This window comes from Mobula birostris, chromosome 6 (assembly GCF_030028105.1).
Source record: "Mobula birostris isolate sMobBir1 chromosome 6, sMobBir1.hap1, whole genome shotgun sequence".
Lineage (NCBI taxonomy): Eukaryota > Metazoa > Chordata > Chondrichthyes > Myliobatiformes > Myliobatidae > Mobula > Mobula birostris.
In genome coordinates this window covers 184,476,515-184,495,601 of record NC_092375.1, presented here as the reverse complement: position 1 = coordinate 184,495,601, position 19,087 = coordinate 184,476,515, and the positions used below count along the sequence as shown (strand labels likewise).

Sequence of the window (19,087 nt, the reverse complement as noted above, 5' to 3'; positions counted from 1 at the left end):
AGACATCTGTGGGACATCTGAGAGACTTTGAACTTTTTACTGTGCTCATGGACTGTTCTTCATCAAGTTATGGTATTGTTGCACTGTTGTAACTATATGTTATAATTATGTGGTTTTGTTAGTGTTTTTCAGTCTTGGTCTGTCCTGTGTTTTGTGATATCACACCGGAGGAAATATTGTATCATTTCTTAATGCATGCATTACTAAATGACAATAAAAGAGGACTGTGTGTCTTCATAATCTAAATGAACAAAATTATGCTGGTCGAAAAGGACACCGGCTTGTTATTCTCAATTCTTTCATTAGTATTCTTTGGAGAAGCTCAGACCTTCGCTAGAAATCCTGCTGCATTTCACCATCCTCTGGCATCTCCACGGTGCTTCTGTCTTTTTACCATAAAATGTGCATCTCTGTTTGTCGTGAGACCCTCCATTGGTCAGTGTCAACAATGGATGTTGCCTCTCAGTTGCCTACAGGGCAGTACGATACGGAGAGCGAGCTGTTGCCCGTACAGCAGGCTCCCCCTCTGCACGCAGCTGATGAACCCAAAGAAACGGCAGAGACCCATACAGTTCGGCACCAGCGGCGTGGCAGGAGTTGCCAGCCAGTGTTGAACTCAACACAGGACTGCCTTAGCAAGTCCAGCTCCGGGCTTTTCTGCGGGGTTTACTCCTGAAGCCTTCCTCATGAGTGGGTATAGCCACAGGGCAGCAGAAATTTGAGATCAGTGTTTAGCTGCTAACCACCGCTGACAAGTCTCCTCTTCCCAAAGTGACTAGCTTTAAGGCACCAGTAAACTGCCTTTGCCCTTCCTCCTGTCGGTAGGAACAGTGCTGGGCAGAGTAACTAAGCCACACATGAAGTCCAGGAACTGGATTTGTTGTCAGAGGCTATTTGAGACGCACACCATTGGAGCTTTTAGTAGGTAGTGGGAGCTTATCACCACTATCTTCCCCCTGCTATTACAACCTTAAGGAACTGCATTTCTGTTCATCTCTTTTTAACTTATCGTAAATCTTAAAGGCCTACAACTATGACTGCCTGTGGGTAGCACATCTCGTACTATTACTTAACCTTCAGCATGAACATCACTTACCTAAGTGGCTATTACTCTTGACCCATTCACTTCCTGCTAGGAAATCAAATTGAGCCCCCACTTTTCAGTCTTGATTTGCCATTTAGGCTTTTGTCTGTTCCTCAAATGCAATGTAACAAATTGTAGGCTTGGCGGATAATAGGTGCTTTAAAATAAATTTGAGAGGACTCAGTGAATATAAAACAGCTAAAGTCGCGGATGAATAATATTGTCAAAGCTTGACATATACTTATAAAGCAATCTCATTACTGCTTATCCAAAAGATGCAATTGCGAAGAAATCACAGCAGTGCCTCTACTTAAGAGTTTGTGAAGATTCGGCATGATAATCTAAAATTTTGACAAACTTCAATACAAGTGTGGTGGAGAGTATTGACTGCCTGCATTGTGGCCTGGTACGGAAAATCCTACAAGTAGTAGTGGATATGGCCCAGACCATTATGATTAAAGCCCTCCTCACCATTGAGCACATTAACACGAAACGTTGTCACAGGAAAATGGCATCCATCATCAGAGTCCTCCCCCCCCCACCACCCTGGACATGCTCTCTTCTCACCACTACCATCAGGAAGAAGGCACAGGGGCCTCAGGACTCTCACCACTAGGTTCAGGAACAGTTATTACCCCTCAACCATCAGGATCTTGAACCAAAGTGAATAACTTCACTTGCCCCATCACTGAAATGTTCCCACAACATATGGGCTCACTTTCAAGGACTTTTCATCTCATGTTCTTGGTATCTATTACTTATTTATTTCCTTTTATATCTGCACGGTTTGTGTCTTTTACATATTGGTTGAACACCCTAGTTGTGTAGTCTTTCATTAATTCTGTTACTGGATTTACTGAGTATCCCGTTAGAAAATGAATCTCAGGTTTGTATTTGGTGACATGTATATACACTTTGATAATAAATTTACTTTGAACTGTGAACTTGAATGTGGCAGCATGTTAGCTAATATTTAAATTGCTATTTCAGGTGCGACACGAAGCAGAAGGATGAAGGCAGAAAAAGAGCGGGAACTAACTGGGAAATCTCAGTGAGATCCAGATTATCAAGTTTCAAAGGTGAGCTCACTTTCATGAAATATTAATAATGTCTGCTTTGAGTTGCAAATGAGTTACTCCGATTATTCAAGTGAACCATTTTGGTTGGGATATTACGGTCTCAAGTTGCATCTGCCGTCAGTGAGGATAGTTTACCAGAATTCTTCTCAGGGCTCAATGGTGCTATGTTCCTGCTCTCTGACTACAAATGGAATGCCAACAGGATTTCCCTTCCTGACTGGCGGACTCCTTGTGGTGACAGGAATCCCACTGGAGCACCTTCCCCTGCCTGTTCAGTGACCTTCATTCCAAGAAGACTTGTTGGGAACACAATAAATTCAATGAGACAGGACTCAATGCACTGTACTATAGTGAGAACATCCAGCCCATTGTGATGGGGAGTTGAACTCAGATGGATCTGAAAGGTAATTGATAAGCTTCACTATATTGTGATTTAATAATTATACCAAAATTAGCTTTACAAAAGGTATCATGAAAGATCACACCCATCCTGCTTATTCATGGACTGTTTGTCCTGCTCCCATCAGAGAAGAGGCTATGCAGTATCCACAGCAAATGTTCAAAAGTTTATTTACTAACAAAGTATACAGCACTGAAATTCTTCAATTCCAGGTCGCCATGAAGCCAAGAAAAGAAAAGAAGAGAAGGGTAGCATGATCATCCTGCCCAAGTCCCAGATCCCCGCAAAAAAAGCTGAGCAAAAACAGATCAGGCACATCAACCCTCTCCCTACACAAAAACCGAACAAAACAAATCAGCCACATTGACCCCAAAATCCCTCCTCACACACAAAAACCAAGTAAAACACATCAGGCATATCGACCCCCACCAAATTTCCCTCCCTGCACAAAAACAAAACAAAATGGATCCAGCACATAAACCCCCAAATCCCTCCTCCTACACAAAAAATGAACAAAACAGGTCAGGCACATCGACCCTCGAATTCCCTTCCATACAGAAAATCCAAGCAAAACGGATCAGGCACATCGACCCCCAAATCCTTCTTCACCCACAAAAAAAAAATGAACAGAATGGATCAGGCACATCAATCCTCCCCAAATCCCTCCTCCTGCACAAAAAAAACAAGCAAAACGGATCAGGCACGTCAGCCTCCAAATCCTTCTTCCCGCACCATTGGACACAAAAGTGGTTACTTCCACCAAACCTTCAAGCTGATCAACATCTCCACTACATCCACGTAGGCCACTCTTCTCCACAGCTGCTCAGCACCCTTCATCCCCCACCCCAACACACTCTGCTACGTTACTTGTACATTCAAGATTCAAGATTGTGTAATATCATTTCCAGCGCACAAGTGCAGAGGATAATGAAATAATTGTTGCTCCAGATCCAACCCAGCACAAAACAAAATGCAATGACTTAAAGAACACAAGTAAAAAAGCACAATAGATATCATTACATAAGACAGCTGATGTGCATTGATTGTACGTCTACCAGGCGGTAGTCGTTCAGCTCCGAAGTTGTACAGTTATTTGGTACAGGGATGATGGTAGATGACATGAAGCGGACAGTAGCCTGGATGAGTGAAGTGTTGATAATGTCCATCACTGAGCTGGTGTGCACGATCCCTGAGTATTCGGCCTGGGATGATGTCTGGCCCTGTAGCCTTACTGGTGCTGATTCCCTGCAGTCCTCTTCACGTCTGCTGCTGTTACAAGAAGTGACTGTTCACCTGAAAGGGGACTGGGGGGGGGGGGCGAGGGTGGGTACTTTCTGGCTGTTGTTTAGCCATGTTTCGGTGAAAACCAGAATGTGGCAATTTCTCATCTCTTTCTGAGCATTCATTCTCAGTCTCAGTGAGTTCATTTTATTTTCTAGCATGTGGGCATCGGCCGGGAAAGGTGATAGTACCTGGTTGGGAGAGCCCAGCTAACCCCGACTTTCTTGTGACCTTTCTGCTTCCCCTCGCACCCTCTGCATCTGCCGCGCCCTTTGGCTAAGCAGCCTCGGCCAGGTTGCAGTCAACGGGCCTGGTATCCATAGAATCCCTAGCCCCTTGGGCACCACTATTACCATAAATTCCGGTGTATATGCCGAAAATTTGGCCCTAAATTTTGGTCGTAAAATTAGGGGTGTCGGCTTACACAGAGGATGTCAACTTTGGAAAAATGAATACACGGAAGACAGGTTGTATTTATCGGCTGTTTTTGAGTCAAGTTCATTCCACTGTCGACGCATGAATTCCTTGAATGGTTTGTTTAAACTCACATCTAGTGGCTGGAGCACGGACATCAAACAACCGGAGATGACTGCAATGTCCGTATTTTCAGCTTTCAATGCTGCTTTTGTCTCACCTGACAAGTGCACTTTGAACATGTCCCAGACAAGTAGCGACTTTTCCTTCCCAAAACCTTTGGGATGTCGACGCTATACCTCTTCAACCCACTTTAAGCAACCCGCTTCGTCCGTCCAGTAGTGTTTTTGGAGGTAAACAACAACACCCTGTGGGAATTTTCTGAGCAACCTTTGTTTTTTGTCTCAACACAAGATCACGTCTATTCATAAATCGGGTGCACCAGCTTCACGTAGCTTTGAAAGTTTCACTGCCCTCACGGTGTTTTTCGTCCCATTTCAATGCTTGAACTCGAGTCATTTCTCTGGTAACAATGTATCCAGACGATCGCTGGCGATTCACCCACTCTAAAACTTTTTCTTCCAGTTCTGGCCACTGGCATGTTTTCCCAAAGTTTGCACATTTTGTCTTTGACATTTCCCTCAGCGTGTCCTCTGTCTTTCTCCACTCTCTCACTTGTTCCTCGTTTACACTAAACTTCTTAGCAGCTGCAGAATTATTCATTCCTTTAGTAAAATCAACAACCTTCAGCTTGAAGCCAGCATCATACCGCATTTGTTTTAGTCTTTTGTACATGGTGGTCGCAAACTCAATACTGAGTACATGTACTGATCCCGACACCCCATGTTATGTTTTAGCGAGATTACGATGGGCGCTAAATAGTTTCACAGGGGTTACATTCCAGAGGATTCTTTACCATTGGAGACCTAATCCAAAATTTCCCTCCCTGATTTATTTATTAAGAATTCGCTTATAACGCTCTACAATGTGTAGGCCTGTTTTCTTAGCAGGTACTGGTTCGCAAAATTTCCAGGTTCCGGATCCAGCAAAGCTGAGTACCAGCATGTGAGATCTTGTGATCTTTTCTAGTTAAATCAAAAACCTCTACAAAAGGGGTCAGCTTATACAAAGATAACATGAAAAGGTCACTTTTTTAACCTTGAAAATGGAGGCGGGGGGGTGGGTTGGTTTATACTCCAGGTCGGCTTATACTCCAGAATATATGGTAACTTTGTGGCTGATGGATTATAAGTAATTTTGTCTAAGAGTTCGGTGGTGCCGTATGTGCAAGAGCGTTGGTTGACTGAAATTCCTCGCTAGAAACTTTGAAACACTATCTAAGAATTTAAGACTAGCACCAAAGGTTCGAAGTACATTTATCATCAAAGTATGTCTACAAAATACAACTCGGAGATTTGTCCTGCAGGCAATCATTGTGGGCTGAAGGGCCTGTACTGTGCTGTACTATTCTATGTTAACAAAGAAACACCATGGAATCCGTTCAAAGAAAACATCAAACACCCATCACGTGAAAAGAAGAACAAGTTGCGTAAACAACAAAAAGCAAGTGAACAACACATAGAACATCAAACATCAAACCAGCAGTCCAGTAGTATTCAGTCTGGATCAGCTCAGCTCCATGCCACAAGGTGACTGCAGATCTGTCTTCTCCGAAGTGCCCCAGTCTGCACCAATTGTCTCGGATCAAACAACTCAAAAACTGCAAAAATATGTCACCAGAATCTAGAAACACATGCAACATAAGTATCAAAGTTCCCCCCAAAAATGATTCCAGTCATGAGCCTTGCCAATCAGTCCTTATAACATGTAACCTAAGACTCCTCCACTTTCCTCTGACAGTAGCTAGCGAGAGAGAGGACCAGTCAAACACAGGCAGATGGCACCAAGCACCTGCTCATCCTCCACTGTCACCTTCGTCGACTTCATCCTAGCTCAACGCCTCAGTCAGAGAAATCAATGGCTCACGGCCCATCTCCAGGCTTCTGGCCGCATGCTCTGGTCCCAACCTCACCAAGCTCCATCAGAGACAGCAAGGTACCAGATTGCTCAATCAGCCCAAAGTCACAGGTTCCAGTCACACGCAGCTTAGTAGTAAAAGCATATTTGAAAGAAGAAGAAGAAGTAGAAATAGCAGTTTTGTGACCTGTCTGCAGGACATCACCTTGGGTCACATTGATCACTGGTGACATCTTGAAGAGCCACTGATGGGAGCCGGAGAAGCTGCTGCGTCTCTGTGTGCTGCCATTTTTGATTTTATACATTGTATTTTGTAGGATTGTTTTATGGTTATATTTATTTTATGCTGCATCGTATCCAGAATAACTTGGTTCTTCTTTACACTCATGTACTGAACAATGACAGCAAACAATCTTGAACCTCTGAGCTGGCACCAGACCAGCAAGGATATTACAATTTCATTCAGTAAACATAAGCCTAGTAGCTCATAATTTGACCTTCCTCGGGAATAATGATGTGAAAAAATGTTGATAATAGGGACAGGCCAATATTTAGGAGCTGAATTTCCCTTTTGATTGACGCAAGCTGATTGGAAACGCTTTATATGTTTACAAATAGATTGGTTTGACATCACAATTTTAGTGATGTTTTGTTCAGAGTTTAAACTCAGCTTGAGCTTTTAGTCGATTTGGTAGCAGACTTCAAATTGTTTTTCTTCATTTTGGCAGGTTAATGTTGTAATGCTAAGCAAAAACCTCATTTTGGTTTGAGGATCATAAATAGGGCAATGAAATGGGTTAATCAAATTATATTTTTTGAGGAAGGTTTGTAAATTTGAATGTATTCTGCCTGGGTAGTTTAAAAGTTCACAAATCAGGCACTTACCTGATTTACAAGATAATGTATTTAATTTAAATTCACCATAGTGCCCTGTTGCTTTCCTCGTCCTTTTATACATTATACAAAATGTGCAGTACATCGAAGATGCTTTAACTGTGTGAACAACTCAGCTTTCTGGCAGTAAGATGAATCCTTCATTATGGCAAGCAGAAAGCAAAAGAAAATTGAAGGCAAGGCACATGTTTAAAGTCATTATTTTCTTTTTATATAATGTAATCCTTTATATGTCCAACAACAAAATTTACAATCATTGGGTATTTCATAGACCTTTTGTTAATTAGGTTCCTTAAGGTTATTATATCCGGGGGTCTAGTGGGGATAAGTTCCCACTACCTATTAAATGCTCCCAATGGTGTGCACCTTAAATAGCCTCTGACAACCAAGCCCAGCTCCCGGCCTTCACATGTGGCCTGGCCACGAAGCCTGCTGGATGCGTTTCAACTGACAGGAGAAGAGCCAAAGGCGGGTTACTGGTGCTTCGGGCAGATGGGGCTTGTCAGCCGTAGTTGTTGGCTCACCTAGAAGAAGGAGAACTCTTACCTCAAACCTCTGCTGGCTCGCAGCTATACCCACTCAGGGGGAAGGCTTCCGGAGTAAACCCTGAGGTAAATTCCGGAGCTGGAGTCCTTAAGGCAGTCGTCCTACATTGAGTTCACACTATATCATGCCTTTAGATTCATCAGCTGCATGGAGAGGCGAGCTTGCGGCACGGGTAACAACTTGCTCTCCAAATCGCAAGTCGCACCATCCTGGCTCGCATATTGACTTCAACAGCTAGGGCACAACAGCCATGGTCGACCACAACCAGTGGAGTCCATCATGTCAGTTAAAAGTTATTCAGGGAATCTCTCTGTAAACAATTCTTTTACAACTGCCAGAAAATTTCTCCATAACATGAATATATTTTTAAAAGAAGAAATTAGATACTTGTGAATATTTAAAAATATTTTTTGTTGCTGCTGCTTTGTTACCACTGTAGTGTTTTTAAAATAATTCTATAACTTAGCAAAGTCCATGGTTCTCGTTGAATAAAAACAACTGAGATTTTATTACCACTGAGAATATCAACAGAAGACAAAATACCAAGCTTGAGATCAGACAGAATAAATGGACCCTGTACATAGAATTGTCATTATTTCAATAAATGAGCTTCCTGGATTTAGCAGAAGTTCCACAGTGGTTGACAGAGTTTATGCAGCAATATGATGGATTTTCTCTTTGTATGATAGACTTTCATCGAAAAGGTGACATGATAGGGCAGTGGTTAGCACGGCACTATCATTACCAGCAACCAGAGCTTGTTGGCCGTCACTGCCTGTAAGGAGTCTGTACGTTCTCCCTGTGACCGTGTGGGTTTCCCCTGGGTATTCCGGTTTCCTCCCACTGTCCAAAGATGTACCAGTTGGTAAGTTAATTGGTCATCATAAATTGCATGTGATGAGGCCAGGATTAAATCGGGCTGTGGGGTGTCGTGGCTCGAAGGGCCGGAAGTGCCTGTTCTGTGCTGTATCTCAATAAATGGTTGTGTCTGAGAGGAGGATGCTGCAGTAGTTATGGAGCATTATGGACAATCCCTCTCACCCCCTCCATGACATACTGGACAAACACTGGCACCTTTAGTCACCGACTGATTCCACCGAGGTTCACCACTCAACGTCACAGGAGATCCTTTCCCCCCGTGGCTATAAGATTCTACAACTCCTCCTCCCTAAATATATAAGTATATGGTTGCATTACACATCTTTATTTTACACTATTACTTTTAAATTCACATTTTGTATTTTTTTCATACCTCAATGTTACATATCATATTTTAAAGTATATATTTCTGACTGAGCAACCTTGCAACCATAATTTCCTTTGGGACAAATAAAGTTTTATCTTATTTTAAATAAATAGTGTACCATGGAACTGTACTTTGCAAACTTGACTAGTTATTTTGAAAATTGGGAGAAAAAACTAAACGCGCAGGAAGTTTGAAATAGAAACAGAAAATATTGGAAACACTCAGCAGATTTGGTCACACACAGAGAAGCGAAATAGGTTTAATATTAAACATGAGAAAGTCTGCAGATGCTGGAAATCCAAAGCAACGCACACAAAATTCTGGAGGAACTCAGCAGGTCAGGCAGCGTTCATGTAAATGATTTGGTCATGCGTTCGGTCAATGTTTCAGGCCAAGACCCTTCTCCAGGACTGAGAAGGAAGTGGAAAGTTGCCAGAGTGAAAAAGGTAAAGAGGATAGCTAGGAGATGGAGCCAGGTGGGTAGAAAAGGTAAAGGTAAAGGGCTGGAGAGGAAGGAATCTGACAGGAGAGGAATGTGGAGCATAGGAGAAAGGGAAGGAAGAGGGGCACCAAGTGCAGCTGATAGATGAGAAGAGGTAAGAGGCCAGAGTGGGGAATAGAAGGAGGGTGGAGGGGGGGAGATGTGGGTGAGGGCAGCATCAACAGTGGAGGAAGGGAACCCTGTTCTTTAAAGGAGGACATCTCTGATGTCCTGGAATGGGAAGCAGCATCCAGGGAACAGATGCAGATGAGAAGAAACTGAGAAAAGGGAATAGCATTTTTAAAGGAGACAGGGCGGTAAGAGATATAGTCGAGATAAGCGTGGGAGTCAGTAATTTTATCAAAGGCGTCGGTTGACAGTTTGTCTCCAGAGATTGAGACAGAGAGATCAAGAAAGGGGAGGGTGGTGTCAGAGATGGACCAAGCAAATTTAAAGGCAGAGTAGAAACTACAGGGAAATTTGAGAAAGTTGACGAGCTCTGCATGGGTACATCAACCAACACCAATGCAGTCGTCAGTGGAGAAGAGGAAAGGATGTGTTGTCATTGGAGAGGGTCCAGAGGGTGTTCATGAGGATGATTCTGGGAATGAAGGGGTTAACATATGAGGAGCTTTTGGCAGCTTTGGGCCTTGACTCATTGGAAGTTAGAATAATACGTGAGAATCTCATTGAAATCTACCGAATATTGAAGGACTAAGATAGAGTGGATGTGGAGAGGATGTTTCCTGTGGTAGGGGTATCCAGAAGTAGAGGGCACAGCCTTAAAATTGAGTGGCGACCTTTTAGAACAGGAGTAAGGAGGATTTTCTTTTTTAGCCAGGGAGTAGTAAATCTGTGGAATGTTCTGCCACAGACTGTGGTGAAGGCCAAGTCCATGGGTATATTTAAGGCAGTTAATTGTTTCTTGATCGGCCAAGGCATCAAGGGATATGGTGAGAAGGCAGGTGTATGGGTTTGAGTGGGATCCGGGATCAGCCATGATGGAATGGCGGAGCAGAACCGAGGGGCTGAATGGCCTAATTCTGCTCCAGTGTCTTATTGTCGAAGAATTGGAGAGTATTACTGGGGAAGTCTTCAAGCATAGACTTCTACATAGCCGGCATAGTGGGAGTGATGAATGGACAAGGAAACGCAGATCCCTACAGAAAGTTGGGGGGGGGGGGGTGGAGAGAGGGAATGGTATGTTTGGTGATAAGATTTAATATTGTAGTTTTTCATCTCAAAGGTAATTTGTCAGAACTGAGAAGGAGATAAAAGAAAGTTGATTAACTGCAGCGAGAGTGGACAGGGTGGTGGAATGTTTCTGACAGGGGAAAAGTTGATGAGCTTATATATAGGTTATCTGGTCACTGAATGGGAGCCGTCAGGAAGTGGAACATCAGTAAAAGAATGTAGGAGTTGCAAAGTATAGATCAGGAAGAGATGACCAGTAGACCAGGCAGGGCATGTCTTCCACTGCCAGAGGAGGAAAAAGAAGGAAAACACAAACAGGTTGAATGACTGTCTCAAATAGATACAGACAAAAATCAGGTTACCAAAGTTGTTGAATTGGGTATGGAGTCCAGAAGGCTTCAGTGTGCCCAGATGAAGTATGATATGCTGATCCGTAAGTCTGCTTCAGTCCTCGTTGTGACTCTACAGGAAGGAGGCCACAGGTCAATAGGTCAGAATAGGAGCGGGAAGGAAAATTAAAGTTTGTATTTTCTCACCAAGAAAATATAGAGGTTATTTTCTACTGCGATTGCTTGGAATTTTGATTGGTCTTGGGCCCAAATAAAATCACGTGCAGTAATTTTAAATTATATTGGTCAGTTTGACTCTCATTTGATGCTGTAAAGTTTGAAACAAAATTTTTGTGCACCATCAAAGTTCAAAATACATTTATTATCAAAGTATATATAAAGTATACAACCTTGATTTTCTTCTTATTGCAGACGGCCACAAAGCAAAGAAATACAGAGGAGTCTGGTAGAACAAAGGGATCTGGGAATATTGGTTCATAATTCATTAAGCGTGACGTCTAAGTTCGTAAAGAAAGCTTTTGGCACTTAGGGCTTCATAAATCAATGTTTGAGTATAGGAGATGCAATGTTATGTTGAAATTCTATAAGATGCTGGTGAGGCCTAATTTGGAGTACTGTGTGCAGTTTTGGTCACCTACCTACAGGAAAGATGCAAATAAGGTTGAAAGAGTAGAGAGAAAATTTACATGGATGTTCCCATGTCTGGAGCACCTGAGTTATATGGAAAGATTGAATAGATTAGGACTGTATTCTTTAGAACGTAGGAGATTGAGAGGAGAGTTGATAGAGGTATACAGAATTATGAGGAGTATGGATGGGAGAAAATGCAAGCAGGCTTTTTCCACTGAGACTCCAATAAGAGGTCATGGGTTAAGGGTGAAAGGTGAGAAGTTTATTGGGAACATGAGAGGAAACCTCTTCACTCAGAGGGTTGTGAGAGAGTGGAATGAACTTCCAGCACAAGTGGTGCGTACGAGCTCAATTTCAGCATTTAAGAGAAGTTTAGATAGGTACATGGATGGTAGGGGTGTGGAGGGTTATGGTCCCGGTTGCAGGTTGATGGGAGAGGGCAGTTTCAATGGTTTTGCCATGGACTCGATGGGGCGATTGGCCTGGTTCTGTGCTGTACTACTTTACGACTATTTACATAATTCGTTATGGGTTACATGTAAATGTACATGACTGGCATCTGTTATTATGCCACCACATCACGTGTGTGCACCTCACCAAAGTAAAACTAAACCAAGTAGACATACTCTTGAGAAAGTTGGCAGAAACTGGAAATCCAAAGCAACACAGACAAAATGCTGGAGGAACTCGACAAGTCAGGCAGCATCCATGGAAATGAAGCAACAGTCAAAGTTTCGAGCAGAGACTCTTGTTCAGGACTGAGAAGGAAGGGTGAAAAGATGGAGGGAGGGGCCACAGCCAGATATCCTTCCTGGGAGCTTGCCTTCTCCACCATCTTCTCCAGCCCTTGACCTTTCCCAGCCACCTCACTTCATCTATCACCTTCCAGCTAGCCTCTTTCCCTTCCCCCACCTTTTCATTCTGGCGCCTTTCCCCTTCCTTCTCAGTCTTGAAGAAGGGTCCCGGCCCCGAACGTTGACTGTTTATTCTTTTCTATAGATGCTGCCTCATCTGCTGAATTCCTCCAGCATCTTTGAAGTAGACACGTTTATCCCTGGCTCCTGTGTTTTTCTTTTAATTACGGGGGGTGATTGAGAAGTTTGTGGCCTAAAGGTAGAAGGAGTCAATTTTAGAAAACCTAGCACATTTAATTTTCAACATAGTCCCCTCCTACATGTACACACTTAGTCCAGCGGTCGTGGAGCATACGGATCCTTTCTTTGTAGAAGTGGTCCACTGCAGAGGTGATTGATAAGTTTATGGCCTAAGGTAGAAGGAGATGAGTTATTAACTTCAAACTTTCTGCGTTATCACTCAAAGAGTTGAACTGCACGTGCATGTAATGGGAGCGTCTTGGACCTCCAGGTGGTCCACAGCAGCAGTGATTGATAAGTTCGTGGCCTAAGGTAGAAGGAGATGAGTTATACGCTGTTGTTACATGCATATGCAGTTCAACTCTTTGAGTGAAATTGGAGAAAGTTTGAAGTTAATAACTCATCTCCTTCTACCTTAGGCCACGAATGTGTCAATCACCCCTGCTGCGGACCACTTCTGGAGGTCCAAGACGCCGACTTCTACAAAGAAGGGATCCGTATGCTCCACAACTGCTGGACTAAGTGTGTACATGTAGGAGGGGACTATGTTGAAAAATAAGTGTGCTAGTTAGACTCCTTCTGCCTTAGGACGCAAACTTATCAATCACCCTTTGTAGTTTTTGGAGCTACAAAACATAACAATAACCATTATCAAAGAAGTAGTTCATTACAATGGCATAGAGCCTTACTGAGACTGGACCTGGAGTATTGTGTTCAGCTTTGCACTCCGTAATGAAGAAAGGATTCCCTTCCCATAGAGGGAGTGTAGCAGAGATTCACTGTACTGGTCTAGTGATGTCAGGTTGTTAGTTTGAGGGTACATTGAATAGAATGAGAGGTAGTCTCATTGCAACTTATAAAATCTTCTTTGTAATTCGTTCATTGAGCCTGGAGGTTACGTTGCAAACGTTTTGTCATCAGTCAAGGTGACGTCATCGGTGTGCAAATGAGCGTTGTTTCTGAGGAGTGCTGGCGTTTATATTGGCCTGACTCATTGTCCTGGTGGGTTGGTTCACAGACTGGGTCCCAGCCAATTGTGTAGCTGAGTGATCTCCGCTGGCCTGTATCCCTGGTTATCAGTCATTGTGAGCATTGGCTCTTCAGGTGCCCACTGCTCATCCCTTGGTCCCAATCCCGCAGACACATAGGTTTGTAAATTGCATCCAGTTCAATATACTTGTTAATTGAGTCTTCTGTTGAGAACCAAGCTTCTAAGAATTCACTTCATCTGTTGTTTGTGTTTCTGCTAGGATTTTTGTAGTTTTCCAGATTCTTGTAGTGTAACATGATATTGTACAAAAGTACTGAAACTAGCGATATAACAAAATAAGCCCACTAATAACAATATAATAGTGAACTTAAGCATTTGAGGTCAACAAAAATAAATCACCTCCAACCCCCTGGCTGGCTCTAACCAGACTACACTGATTTAGACAAAACATGGGTATCAAACCACACTCATTCACTTCTACCTCCTGCAACCCACATGGCATATTACCCATTATAAATGCATAACACAAAATACAATTCAGGCAGAAAATAGATACGTGGCTCGTACTTCCATAATGATTTAAGTGCTTGAGTGACTGCTGTTAAAAATAGCTGACTGTTAACTTGACAGTCCCTTGTGACCCCTTCCCTTCCAATAAGAACAACTTATGTTGCAGTGTGCATATTTGAGTGAAATTAGTCTTTTCAGTTGCACTGAGAAGACTGGTTTTAAGTATTCAACCACCCCCCCCCCCCCCACCCCCACACACTCCCAACTCATAAGATCTTAAAAGACATTTAGGGCTATGGTTCAGACCTCAGACACAGGGAAGCAGACTTCTAATTAGAAAACATTCTCCAGTGATGTTATGCTGGTTACCATTGTGTTTAACTTGATTTCCTGATCAGGGGCGTATCTGCTGTAAATAGTGCCTATGGCAAGCACTGAAATTGCGCCCCTGTCCAAACATCTGACACCCATCCTTTAGATAACTTTCCCATAATATCAGCTCAAAAATACAAGTCACGCATGTTAATCTTTTAATTAATAAATTATGGCACTACATGAAAATTATAACTGCACCTTCCTTGCTTTCACTGATGCAAATTGGTCTATGATGTGATCAAAGTCAGTTTTTTCAGTGTCTCCTCTTTCTACACTCAGCAGAGCAAGATCACAGAGTCTGCCTTGACCCATGGAGGCTCTCAAATACGAAACTATTAGTTTTGACTTATTGAATGATCTCTCACAGCTGGTGATGGAAACTGCGATGGTTAGCATTATCTGAATAGCAATGCAAAGATTGGGGAAGACACTCTCATCTCCTTACTGAACATAAACTCAAGAAGCTCTTCAGGTCTTGATATTTTCATGTTTACCCACTAGCAACATTCTGCAATCCAAAATTTCTTCATATAGTTGCTGTCCATCAACATCAGAGCTGTACAATTCACCCAGATTTTTGTACTTCTTTAGGTCATTACTGTTGGTGCCGTAACACAGTCCACATCGAGAAGGAACCCAAACTTGGCATCAGTGTCGTGCAAGCAAGAGAACCTTTCGTCCATTTCTATGTGAAGACTGTCGAGTGTTCCCTTCATGATTCTTTCTATTTCCTGCTTAGCTGTTAACCCAGCATCTCTCGAGTTCTCATCAGCCATTCGGTTCTTTCATCTTTGACGTCTTTCATCTTCAATATTCCATTCTTGACAGAGACTGACACCTTCTTCGAGTGACTCACTGACCAACACTTCTCTTTCATCATAAAAATAATCTGGGAGGGCTTTCAAATCCAGGGCAGCATCGTGGAAGGTCATGCTAGGATCCTGCAGCCTCTTTTGAATACAGTCAATGTGAATGAGTACCTTGTTCCAAAATCCTAGCAAAATCAGAAAAGCGTAACTCAACATGCGGTTGTACAGCTGCCTTGCGTCACTTCTTGTTCACTGGTCTCATTTTTACTGTCTATCATGTCCTGGAGAACTTGAAGTATCTCCAAGGTACTTGTTGACGGGCTTCACTGCTTCTGTCCTTGCACTCCACCTGATTTTGGACTTCAACTTAACAACCACAGGCACGGCGTTTTTGAGTTTTTCCCATCGCTGTGTTGAACGAGAGAAAAGCACGTAGAGAGCTTCGATGGTTCCAAAAAACGTGGCCACCATTGTATCTTGCTTGGCTGCATGTACACCCACCAAGTTGAGTGAGTAATTGTCACAATTCACAAACACTGCCAGTTGTTTTTCTCACTTATTCTTTGATGAACACCACCTCTATGTCCAGCCATCACAGCAGTGTTGTCATAGCACTGTGACCGACAGTCCTGTAGTTCCATTTCGTCCTTCTCTAGCTGTTTCAAGATGTCTTCAGCCAAGCTCTCAGCATCCTTCTGGCTAATCTGGATAAAACCAAGAAAGGACTCTCTAACGCGGACTGTTTTCCTCTCAAAATCAACTTTCACATATCTCACTACTTCTGACATCTGCTCACGGTGTGCCTGATCAGGAGTCGAATCGAACATGAAACCATAGTATTTGGCTTTACGAATGCCTCTCAGTAAACTCTGGCAAACAGTGGATGCCATCATGTGGATGAATTTGTTCTGGACACCCGGTGAAAGATAAGACGTGGATCCAGGATAATTTTCAAATGAAAGGTGTTCTTTTATGACAGGGTCAAAGATGGCCAGTAGTTTCAGTAAGCCAAGGAAATTTCCCACATTGGCGTCCTCGTCTAGCTGAAGTGACTCCCTGTCCCCTCGCAAAGCCAGGTTCAAAGTCGCAAGGAATTTTATGCAGTGAAGGGTTCTCGTCAAGGTATCACGCCACTTCTGCTTTTCCTTCTCAATCTGTGACTGAAATACTGTGTCAATAACTCCTCTGTGTCCAGCTAAATTTCTTTCCATTTCTTTCCACTGTGTGAGGCGTTCCCAATGATTCTTGGCATTTTCATGAACACTAATCCTTTCAGGTGCTTTCCACTGGTTGAATCCACTTTCCTGCTCCAATGAGGGTTGATGGTCTGACTGGGAATAGAGAAGACAACAGATATAAAATGCAAACTTTTTAGAAGGGGAATAGACCAGCCACGAGCAGGTCACTTCCTCACCATGACTATTTCCCAATTTCCTCTCGAACCAAGTTTTTTTCATCGAGCGGTTATTTGTTGGTGGGAAAGGCCCCTCACTGTTCTGGAAATACTTTGAACCCAGCTTTATTATTTCTGTTCCCAGCGCATCAGGCAGAATTGCTTTTCCTGTATCCTTGTGGAACTTCAGAAGTCCAATGTCATGCTGTTCAGTCACTTCCGGTGTGACACTTCGAGGCTCTTTGACACCATCCAGTTCTCTAGTTCAGTGTCGTCAGGTTCAATCTCGTCAGGTAAAATCTCATCAATAAACTCAACATCACCACCACCTCCATCATCTTTCCCTCCTGTCATGTCCACATTCTCTGTGGCAGCCTCACTCTTAATCTCATCATACTCTGATTTATCTGACTTGACTTCCTCCTTGGCTTGTGACGCATTTGTACTTGATCCACGTTCGGATTCTAACAGACTTGTAGCAGGTGCAGGTGACTCCTGGAACGTGTCGAACTACTTGTTCCGGGCTTTTCAAAGAAGGGCATAAAGAACTTGCTCGACTTCTTGGCTTCCTCCTCCGCCTCCAACTTTTGTCTCTTCCGTCCTTCAACTCCACTTTCCTTCTTCATGAAGAAACGTTTCATGGTCTTCTTACACAATGCTCTGAAATAAGGCCATCCCAGTGCTTCTCACCCATGATAATCAAAGACAGATCATACATCTGAAGAAAATTCTTTTTTCACTATCCGAGGATGGCTTGTCTGACTTTAATAGAAACTGCTCAGTGGCGCCCCCCCACCCCCTTCAAGTGGCGCCCAGGGCATGTGCCATACCTGCCATACCTTAGATACGCCACTGTTCCTGATGCACAGAAGCTACCAGAGCTGGAATCTGAGAATTTGTGCAGCAGTTAAAAGGGGCTTAGTTTCACAGAAACACACTACCATCATTCTGGTTTTAATCACCAGGACAAATTCCAGTGTACAGATCATGATTTTTATATATTGTTGCTTCACATCCCTTTAGTCTCTTTACCTATAATGAAAGCCATTCTTGCTGCTCTCTTCTGAGAGGCATAATACGTGGAGGGTCAATTATATCTTCAATTGTCATCACCATCACCAGTATCTGAACTCTGAAGATAGTGGATGAAATACTAAGTAGTTGAGGGACTCCATATGCAGCTTCTAAATTCAATGCACAGGGTCTACCAGTCATGCATCACCTTCCTAGATCAAAGAAAGAAGAATTCAGTGCCTCTCCAGATGATCGCAGTTCTTTGAAACCTCCTTCAACAGGATCTCTGGACTATAAATCATAGCTTGCCCAAGGCTGAGAAATAAGTCATCTTCTTTCCATAAGGAGAGAGTTCATGCCTTTGCAATTTGGACTGCATTCTCGTGTAAAGGCCATGTTCAACTACACAGATGATGTGGATAAATTGAGAATGATTCTGGGAATGAAAGGGTTAAATGAGGAGTGTTTGATGGCTCTGGGCCTATATTTGCTGGAAAGGATGTGCTGACATTGTAGTGGGTTTAAAGGAGCTTCATGAAAATGATTCTTGTATTGAAAGGCTAATCATTTGAGGAGCATTTGATGGCTCTGGGCCTGTACTCGCTGGAATTTAGAAGAATGAGGGAAGATCTCAATGAAACCTATTGAATGCTGAAAGGCCTAGAGAGAGTGGATAGATGTGAAAAAGTGTTTCTTTTGGTGGCCAGAGGGCACAGCCTCAAAATGGAACTGAAATGAGGAGGGGTTTCTTTAGCTGGATGGTGGTGAATCTGTGGAATGCATTGCCACAGGTGGCTTTGGAGGCCTGGTCACTGAGTGCTTTTAAGGTGGAGGTTGATAGGTTCTTGATTAGTCAGGGCATGGAAGATTATGGCAGAGAATGCAGGAGAATGGGGTTAAGAGGGCAATAGATCAGCCATGATGAAATGCAGCAGACTCAATGGACTGAATGGCCTAATTCTGCTTATGTCTTATGGCCTTATGTATAAGGTACTAAAAGCACTGAAACTCAGAACAACTGCGTGTCTTCAGAAAGGAATACCCATAACAGCCAGAAGTTGCAAGAGTATCAAGCCAGTAATATCAGGCAAGACATTGGGAAAAAAATGCCGCAGAGTTGTAAACCCCGCCAGCTCCATTACAGACAAGAGCCATCCCACCATCAAAGACGCCTTCAAAATGCGTTGCCTCAAGAAGGTGGTAAAAACATTAAGGACCCTCATCGTCTAGGGTGTTCTCTCTTCTCATTACCACCATCGGGGGGGAGCCGAAAATGCACGCTCAAAAGTTCTAGAAACCAGCTCCTTCCCCACCGCCATCAGTTT

General features: G+C 43.1%; 1 protein-coding gene across 5 annotated transcripts in view; it reads left to right on the top strand.

Annotated features, from left to right (window-relative positions):
- csrnp3 (cysteine-serine-rich nuclear protein 3) overlaps positions 1–19,087 on the top strand; it is a 235,708-nt gene that overhangs the window by 127,020 nt on the left and 89,601 nt on the right. For all 5 annotated transcript variants that reach the window (XM_072262045.1, XM_072262043.1, XM_072262044.1 and 2 more), the window contains one exon: positions 2,075–2,163. The gene's annotated coding sequence lies outside the window, so the exon portion shown is untranslated. The remainder of the gene's footprint in view (positions 1–2,074; positions 2,164–19,087) is intronic.